Here is an 8,339-nt window from a genome sequence, read left to right on the forward strand (position 1 = left end):
ATAATAATAAAACATGATGGGTTCTCCCCACACAATGGATTCTCGTAACAATAATTTTATTATCGTTGAGTTTTGTGTTTGGTTTTCCATGTATTAAAAGTTTATGTATGAAATTATAATATGAGAAAACAAATTTTTGAAGGGATAGTTTTTGTGATCGTGTTGGGTATCGGGTTTTCTGTTTATTAAATATATTATTAATGTAATAAAAATTTTAATATATAATTATTATTAATTTTAATGAGTTGAGAGGTTTATTTTATAATTTAATGTGAAAATTGAGAGGTCTATTTTATAATTCAGTGGGAAAATAATGTGTAAGTATATTTGTTTTCAACCTGTAATTGACACGTGTTTCTATTAAAAATAAAAATGAAATATTATCTAAATAGATCCAATTATGTGAATATCAATTTCATTATTGAGCCAAGAAGCTCATTCTACAACTAAGTGTGAAAACAATATATAAGTATGTGAGTCTTCAACTAAATCCCTATCAAAATAAACATACAACATTCTCTAAATAAATCACCTTCACTTATTGTTACATATAAAAAAGAAATATTAAGAAAGTATTTTTTTTACACTTTAAATAAATTTACATATGAAAAAATTTAATCTTTCTCGAGTCATGTTAAATTGGTACTTAAAATAAATATATATTAATTAATAACTTTATTCTATTCATTAATATTATATAATTTTCTAATTTTTTTTCCTCGAACTAAACCTTCACAAAACACTCTTAGGGATAACGAAAAAACAATTTTTACATCTTCGTGGGTGGATCAATATTAATCTTCCTGGGTCCATGATCGTCTGCAGCAAGATGAGTAAGTAATAATCGGTTCAGGAATATATCTGAGAGTGAAGTAATTAATGCGAAATTGATATATATATATATATATATATATATATATATATATATATATATATAATATTTTGCCATTAAATAAATTTTTATTATAATAATTCTAATTTCATCAATAGTTAAGAACATATCATTTATATATAATGATAATATTTACTGTTTTAATATGTAATAAAAAATGTTTTTCTCGTAATGTTGTTTTTTTTCAGTAACACTCCGAAAGTACTTGAAGTTGGAATTTCACAATTTACAGATTATTTCGTAATACTATAATAATTAATGAGGTTGCCCCGTCAACTCCTTGGTAGGAAACTACCAACCACTTTTCCAATTTGTAATACAGAGTTAAATTAGATAATGGTATAACTATCTTATGCACTGAATATTATTCCACCATGAACTTAATTAACTACAATGTTTAAACTTTAATTAGTTGTAATATTTCAAAGTGCCATAATTAAAATATGATTTTGAGCGACCAAATTTGTGTGTTGAGATGAAATTAGAGTGCATAGTTTCCAAATGAGAAACCACCCACTTCCATGGCTCCACCACGGCCCTTCGCCACCTAACAGGATCAGTGTCTCTCTCAAAGACAAAAACTCCTTTGAGAAAAAAAATTATAGTCATAGATTCGGACTTTGATTAACTATAATGTTTAAACTTTAATTAATTGCAATGTTTAAAGTTTAATTCAGTGCAATTTTTAAATTAAGATTTTGAGAGACCAAATTTGTGTGTTGAGTTGAAATTAGAGGCATGGTTTCCGAGAGAGGAAACCACCCACTCCCATGGCTCCTCCACCACCACCCTTAGCCACCCTACCGGGTGAGAGTTTCTCTCACATGCAAAAACTCCGACAAAATTATAGTCATAGATTCACAATGTGAGATGTGGTAGTTGCTTTTATTATTATTCAAATGAAAGCAGCTAGTACGGTGTATGCTTGGAAACCACCCACTCCCATGGCTCCTCCACCACCACCCTTAGCCACCCTACAGGGTGAGAGTTTCTCTCACATGCAAAAACTCCGTGTGAAAACAAAATTATAGTCATAGATTCACAATGTGAGATGTGGTAGTTGCTTTTATTATTTGTTCAAATGTAAGTAGCGAGCATGACAAGCTGTTAAAAATATTTCTTATTAATATTAGTCAAATTAGTCAAATGTCGGGTAACAAAAATAATAAAATAAAAATAAAAATTACTTCTAACTAATTAATTGAAATTTATCAAGCAAACTAATAAATTAATAATGATGTGGAATATAAGTTATTTAAATGGGTAAATTAAACTAATAAATTAAGAATTATAAGCATAGATCGATTTTAAATATGGATCTAACACGTGTTGAGAGGGATCTAAATTTTTTGTATGAGTCGACATTATTTAAATGTTTTGTATGGTTATTTAATTTTTATTTTTTTTAGTTTTTTTATTTTTATTTTTTTATTTTGATTGACATGAGCAAAATTTCAACTTTGATAAATGACAGACAAAGTTACACATCATACTTGGGCCTATAGAATGATCCTAAAATGAACCCAACACATCATACTCGGAGCTATAGAATGATCCTAAAATGAACCTATGATTTTAATAATCATAATTATTAATATAATTAAATCAAAAAATAATAATTATAATTATATATTTCTTAATTATAATTGATAATTAAACTAATATAGATCCATCTTAATTTTTGGTCCTAATAGATATTTATTTATTTTTAAATAAAAAAATAAAAAAAATATAATATACGTAGTAAATAAATCAACATAAATATAAACAAGTATATATTTTAAAATTTAAAATAATTCTTCATTAAAATAATTATTCACTTATTGATTTGCATCCTTTCCCTTCTTTAATTAATCTGGACATAACCACAAATTAATATCCAAATTCCTAAGCAAATATTGATATTTGAACTAATTCCAGCCGCAAATTTCTATTTCACTTTTTGCAGTTGATCTCTTCCATCTGGATACCAATAAATTAATTTCCAAAATTCTGGGCATTTTTCGAAGTTTTAATTGATAAAGTAACATGCTAGCAACCAGAGTGGTCCATTTTCAGTGTTACATGCGAACAACCAGAGGGGTCCATCTTCACTGTTTTCTCGATTCATCTTTTCATACTTTGACCTAATAAATATTCCTAGTTAAAATACTTTATGCAACCACATTCTACACGGTTGTGATAGTGATATATTTTTTTATTATAAAACATAAAGCCTGCAATCATCGTTCTTTGTTGGACACTGCAAATTGGATGACGTCACACTGACATAGAGCTATAAAGTTTGGGTTGCAGGCGAATGATTCGAAAAGATGTCCTTAGCACCAGCAAAGATGCTTCTTTGGATGCAATGCAAGATTTAAGTAAATCAAGAAGATGTTCCATGAACGATTTGTGGTGTTTAGTCTAAACTGTAGAGAAAGTTGTATCCTTTCTAGCATATTAGTTTGTATACATCAACGTGTGACATCAGTTAGGTTTTTCCCTCTCCTGACCTTCCAACAACTCTCTTAAAAGCAAATTCAATGTGGGCCAAACCTCCCATATCAAAGTTTCAGGTTTACCAAATTCAATGTGGGCCAAAGCTCCCAAATCAAAGTTTCAGGTATACCAAAATTTTGAGAAACTTCACATTTTTATTACCATCCTAAATCTATCTTAACCATTATCTATGGAGCAGCAAAAGTTTTGAGCCTCAACAATTTCAGTTTTTTATTTTAATTGGAGAAGTTTTTTACGATTAATATTTATAATTATTACTTTATTTTTGATAAATATTAATTATTATTTCAATTGTAGCTATTTAAGGGATTTTACCTGATGCTATATAACATAACAGTATAATATCTCTTCTATATTAACTGGAAAATACGTACAGAATTAGTTGAATGTATCCCATAATGACAATTAGTCCATATTCACAAATAAATTGAGCGTAAAAACTACTCCAAGACCATTATAATGAACCTATAGTACAATCTGACTGAACCTATAGCACACTGGATATCGTGTTATGATTGCTCCCACTCCGTACACTCTGTCTGAACTTATAGCACGGTCTCTCCAAAAAGATCAGTTGAGGTATCCCATCCCAAGCGTGGGACCTCGTCCAGCAATTGAAAAAACAAGAAACTATCATCTCCTAAGTTTCAAACAAACTGCTCGACGTTGCTGCTGCAACAAGAGGAAAATGAGTTGTAGAAAATAAATTAGTATTGCAGACGAGGAGATAGGAAAATGAGTATAGAAAATAAATAAGTATTGCTGACAAGTTGATAATATGGATAATGAAACTACTCAGATTCCCCATGGTACATAGCCTTCCTTTTTTGTTTGGCTTTATATTTGAGAGTAATGGCAGATATTTAGTTTAAGATCCTACTATATGGAAAATTTTCATCTGCATTTTATAAAAGAAAGCTTATTTGAATTTTGTAATTGTTGATCTTGCAGCCAAATCATCACGCCCCAGAAATGTTGGAGACGAGGAAAATATATCGTGTTGGATTGCAACGGGAGATCCGGGGAAAGCCGTTGAGACCGAAGAGAAGATTCCTACAAAAGAAGATTCAGATGGCCAGTCCCCGATCGAGGAGGTGGCTCTCACCGTGCCCACAACGGACGATCCAAACATTCCCGTCCTAACTTTCAGGATGTGGGTTCTCGGAGTTCTGTCCTGCGTTCTACTCTCGTTTCTAAATCAATTCTTTTGGTACAGAAGGGAACCCCTCTCCATTAGTTCAATCGCTGCTCAGATTGCCGTCCTCCCTCTTGGCCGAATAATGGCAGCAACCATAACCAACAAAAAGTTCTTTGCAGGCAGCAAATGGGAGTTTTCGCTGAATCCGGGGCCATTCAATACAATGTTGGGTATTTTTTTTTTTAATGGGAAATACCAAAACCAGACATTCTAACACCACAGAGCCAATGCTCTGTTTCCACTGTTCCAGGACCTTTGTGCACAGGGAAGCTTTTAAAAACAAATCTACTCATAACAGAGTATTACACAGCCATAAAAATATTTCTATTAATTAAAATACAAAGCCTGATACAAACTTCATCCTCTTTCACTCAGAGGGATTTTCAAAAAAAAACTTACATTCAGCAAAAACTCTGTTTTCACCTGAGAAATTACTGTGCTGGGTTTACTGCAGTAAAACCCCTTTTACATTTACTGGTGTAAAAACCTTCTTTTACATGCTGCTGTAAAAACAAAATTTACACATGCTTACCCAAGAAAATTATATGCCTCCCCTGCTTGCGGTGTTTTACTTTTCTTCACTTCCAGTTAATAAAAAAAACACATTTACAGATGTGCTCCCACCTTTTCTTTTCTTCATGCACTGCTGTGCAAAACCACACATGGTTTTTCGCTTTTACTGCACCTTCGTTTTACAATGCTCCACACAAAAAATTTCAACCCACGAGCTCTTTTCATTTGGCTCGCTCTATACTCTTTCGCTGCTGCACTTTACATATCTCCCATGTGTAACAAAAACAATACAGAGCACATTTTGTTTACTGCTCCGTCGTTTCTTTTACAATAGTCAACACTACTACAACAAGCACATTTTCACATGGCTCATATATGTAAAAACTTAATACAAAACATACATAAAAAACGTGGCCCATACTAATATTAAAGGCCCACCTAAACTACGTACACATAAAAAAATATAAAACGTATGTGCCCATAATCATTTAAAAGGGCCACCAAAAAGTACGTACAACCACCAACTCCATTAATTCTTCCATTCTCGGCGGTCAACAAAAAAGACAAACATTATACAATTTGGTTTTGGGAAGCCATCGGGTCCGCGCTTCATCGCATCGCAACTTTACTCATGTCAAAGACCCCGACCCTATGACATTGCCGATAGCGATGTGCTGATGCGATATCGGCGATCGCTCATCGGCGATGTTTCATATTGCTGCCACTGCCTGCCTCCGATGCTCCAACCCGCCGATATGCCGACTTGCCGATATGCCGATATGATCTGGACGGTTTTATGGTTTCGTTCGGTGGTTTTTGGATGCAGCGTGCTGACTGAGTCGGCTGCCATCGCTGTCCCTGTCCGCCTGCAGTTGGAATTACCATTCCAACACTCCCCTTTAATTTCAACTGCTGGGCATTCAATCTTACCCAAGCACTTCCTCACATGGAGGGATTCACTAACTGCTTCTGATGCAGTTCATAAACAAACAATGTTGTCTTCCTCTTAATAGAGGGATTAACCTGAAACTGTGCTTAAGAGCACCTTCCTCATGACAGAGGGATTCACCATAACAATGTGCTGAAGAGCACCTTCCTCTTGACAGAGGGATTCACCTGTGACTATGCTGAAAAGCATCATCCTCTTGATAGAGGGATTCACCACGACACTGTGCTGAAAAGCACCTTCCTCTTTAATAGAGGGTTTCACCAAATGACTGTGCTGAAAAGCACCTTCCTCATTAACAGAGGGATTACAAACAGACACTGCTTTACATGCAGTTCCAAAACAAACAATCGTTGCACTGTTGTGTGTGCAAACTCATTACAATGTTCTCTTATGCTGATGCATATTCTCTGCTGCACTGTTGTGCCATCTTCTTTACTGCGTCTACCCCACACTGCTGTGTCTACACTTGCTGTTGTGTTGCTGCACTTCACTTACATTTCTTTGCAAACTCTGCATTGTTGTGCATTCTTCAAAGACAAAATACTCTGTCTTTTCTGGAACAATTACTCTGTCCCACCTTACAAATTTACACTGCTGTGTGTAAACATTTCTTACACTCACTGCTGTTGCATATATTGCATTTCAATTCAATGAACAACAAATTCATTACATTTACCTTTACTGCTGTAAGGAAAATTTCTTTTGCATGTGCTGCTGTCCATTACATCTCATTCCTTCAACAAAACTTTAATGTTGCTGCATCTTTCTTGTTTGCATCGCTGTGTGCTTCTCCTTCTTGCCATCATGCTGCTGTCCATAACTTCCTGCTGCTGCATTTTTTCATATTCACTGCTGTCCATACCCATAACCATAGACTGTCATCCCTGGGTTTTTATTTGCTGCTGCGTTGCCTCTGCAATTTGCACTGTCGCTGCCTTTTTGTTTCATCATACTGCTGTGTGCCCATACTCTTGGCACTTCATTCTCCACAAAAAATAACACAGGTTGCTGCCTTTTCTCATGCACCCTTGCTTCACACAATCTTAGTCTTCATTTTTTTTACACAATACACTACTGTGCAATTCCTTTCATTTTTCTGCTGCCACACACATTTTCATTCGTCCATGTGCATGCTAAAAATCTGTTGTCCCTGTTTTTCTTTATGCATTTCTTTGCATGCTGCATTGCATACAAAAAAAAACATTACATTTTTTTTACTGCTGTGTGAAAGAATTTCATTGCATTCTCAGCCACTGGGAATTTACGTTCTGTTGCGTTTTGCCTTCTTCTCATTGCTTTGCATTTTCATTTCCAATTCAAAGCATTTCATCTGCTGTGCATTACACTCATTCTGCTGTGAGTGTATTCTCTCACTTTACATAAAAGGAAAACTACATTCCAATGCTATGCATTTCAATGCATGTGCTCCACAAAAAAATTCCAAACTGTTGTTTTATGTTCTGTCTTCCCACTGCTGTGAGGGTTTCCATGCTTTGCATTTTTCTCTACATTTCAGCGCTGCCATCTTTTCTTCTTTATGCATTTCTGTGCATATTGCATAAACACAAAGCAAAAACATTGCTGATTTCATCACTACTGCATATTACCTTTCAGAGGGATTAACAAAGATTTCATTTGCAACTGCTGCGCTGCAATACATCCTCCATCAACAAATGACTGTTAATACAGTTCAGCAAACAAAAAATTACAAGCTCCCCTTTAATGTATGCTTGTCTTCTTTTGGCAAGTTTTCTCAAAACAAACTTAGATCAGCTGCGTTGCTTAAGGGGCTTTCACACTGTATTTCTTTTCTTCTCCATACTTGTGTAACTTTCTTCTTTTGTGTGGGTCTAGCTTGCATAGGAGCCCATCTTAAGTTACAGTCTCGTGCCATATGCCCAATGTTATGACACTTAAAGCATTCATCTTTATTCATGAATAAGAATTCATGATTTCTTCTTGTGAAATTATTTCTTGGAGATTGTCGAGGACCACAACATCTATTTCCATGAAATGCTCTACAATCTTTTGCCATATGACCAAAGTTTGAACATGAATAACAATAACCATAAAATGAACTTTGGTACCTGGGAGATGGAGGTTTCCTTGATGTACTTCTGAAGCCTTGCTGCCTTGAGATCCTTTGATGATCACCATTGCCTCTTGCCTTCTTGACATCAGCTACATTTCTTCTTGGAGCTGATTTTCTACTTGGAGCAGGATTTCTTCTATTGCTGCCTTCATTTTTCTCCTTGCCTTTGCTGGAACTAGGAGCATCACCATCT

At 34.5% G+C, this 8,339-nt stretch overlaps 1 pseudogene across 1 annotated transcript; it reads left to right on the plus strand.

Moving 5' to 3' along the window:
- Window positions 1–3,972: 3,972 nt before the first annotated feature.
- Window positions 3,973–4,806, plus strand: LOC149194962 (oligopeptide transporter 7 pseudogene; annotated as a pseudogene). The gene is made up of 2 exons (XR_016255112.1): window positions 3,973–4,203; window positions 4,346–4,806. The product of XR_016255112.1 is annotated as an oligopeptide transporter 7 pseudogene (transcript).
- Window positions 4,807–8,339: the final 3,533 nt, after the last annotated feature.

This window comes from Pinus tabuliformis, chromosome 2_2, assembly GCF_031772625.1.
Source record: "Pinus tabuliformis cultivar Carrire ecotype Pingquan chromosome 2_2, CPIR1, whole genome shotgun sequence".
Lineage (NCBI taxonomy): Eukaryota > Viridiplantae > Streptophyta > Pinopsida > Pinales > Pinaceae > Pinus > Pinus tabuliformis.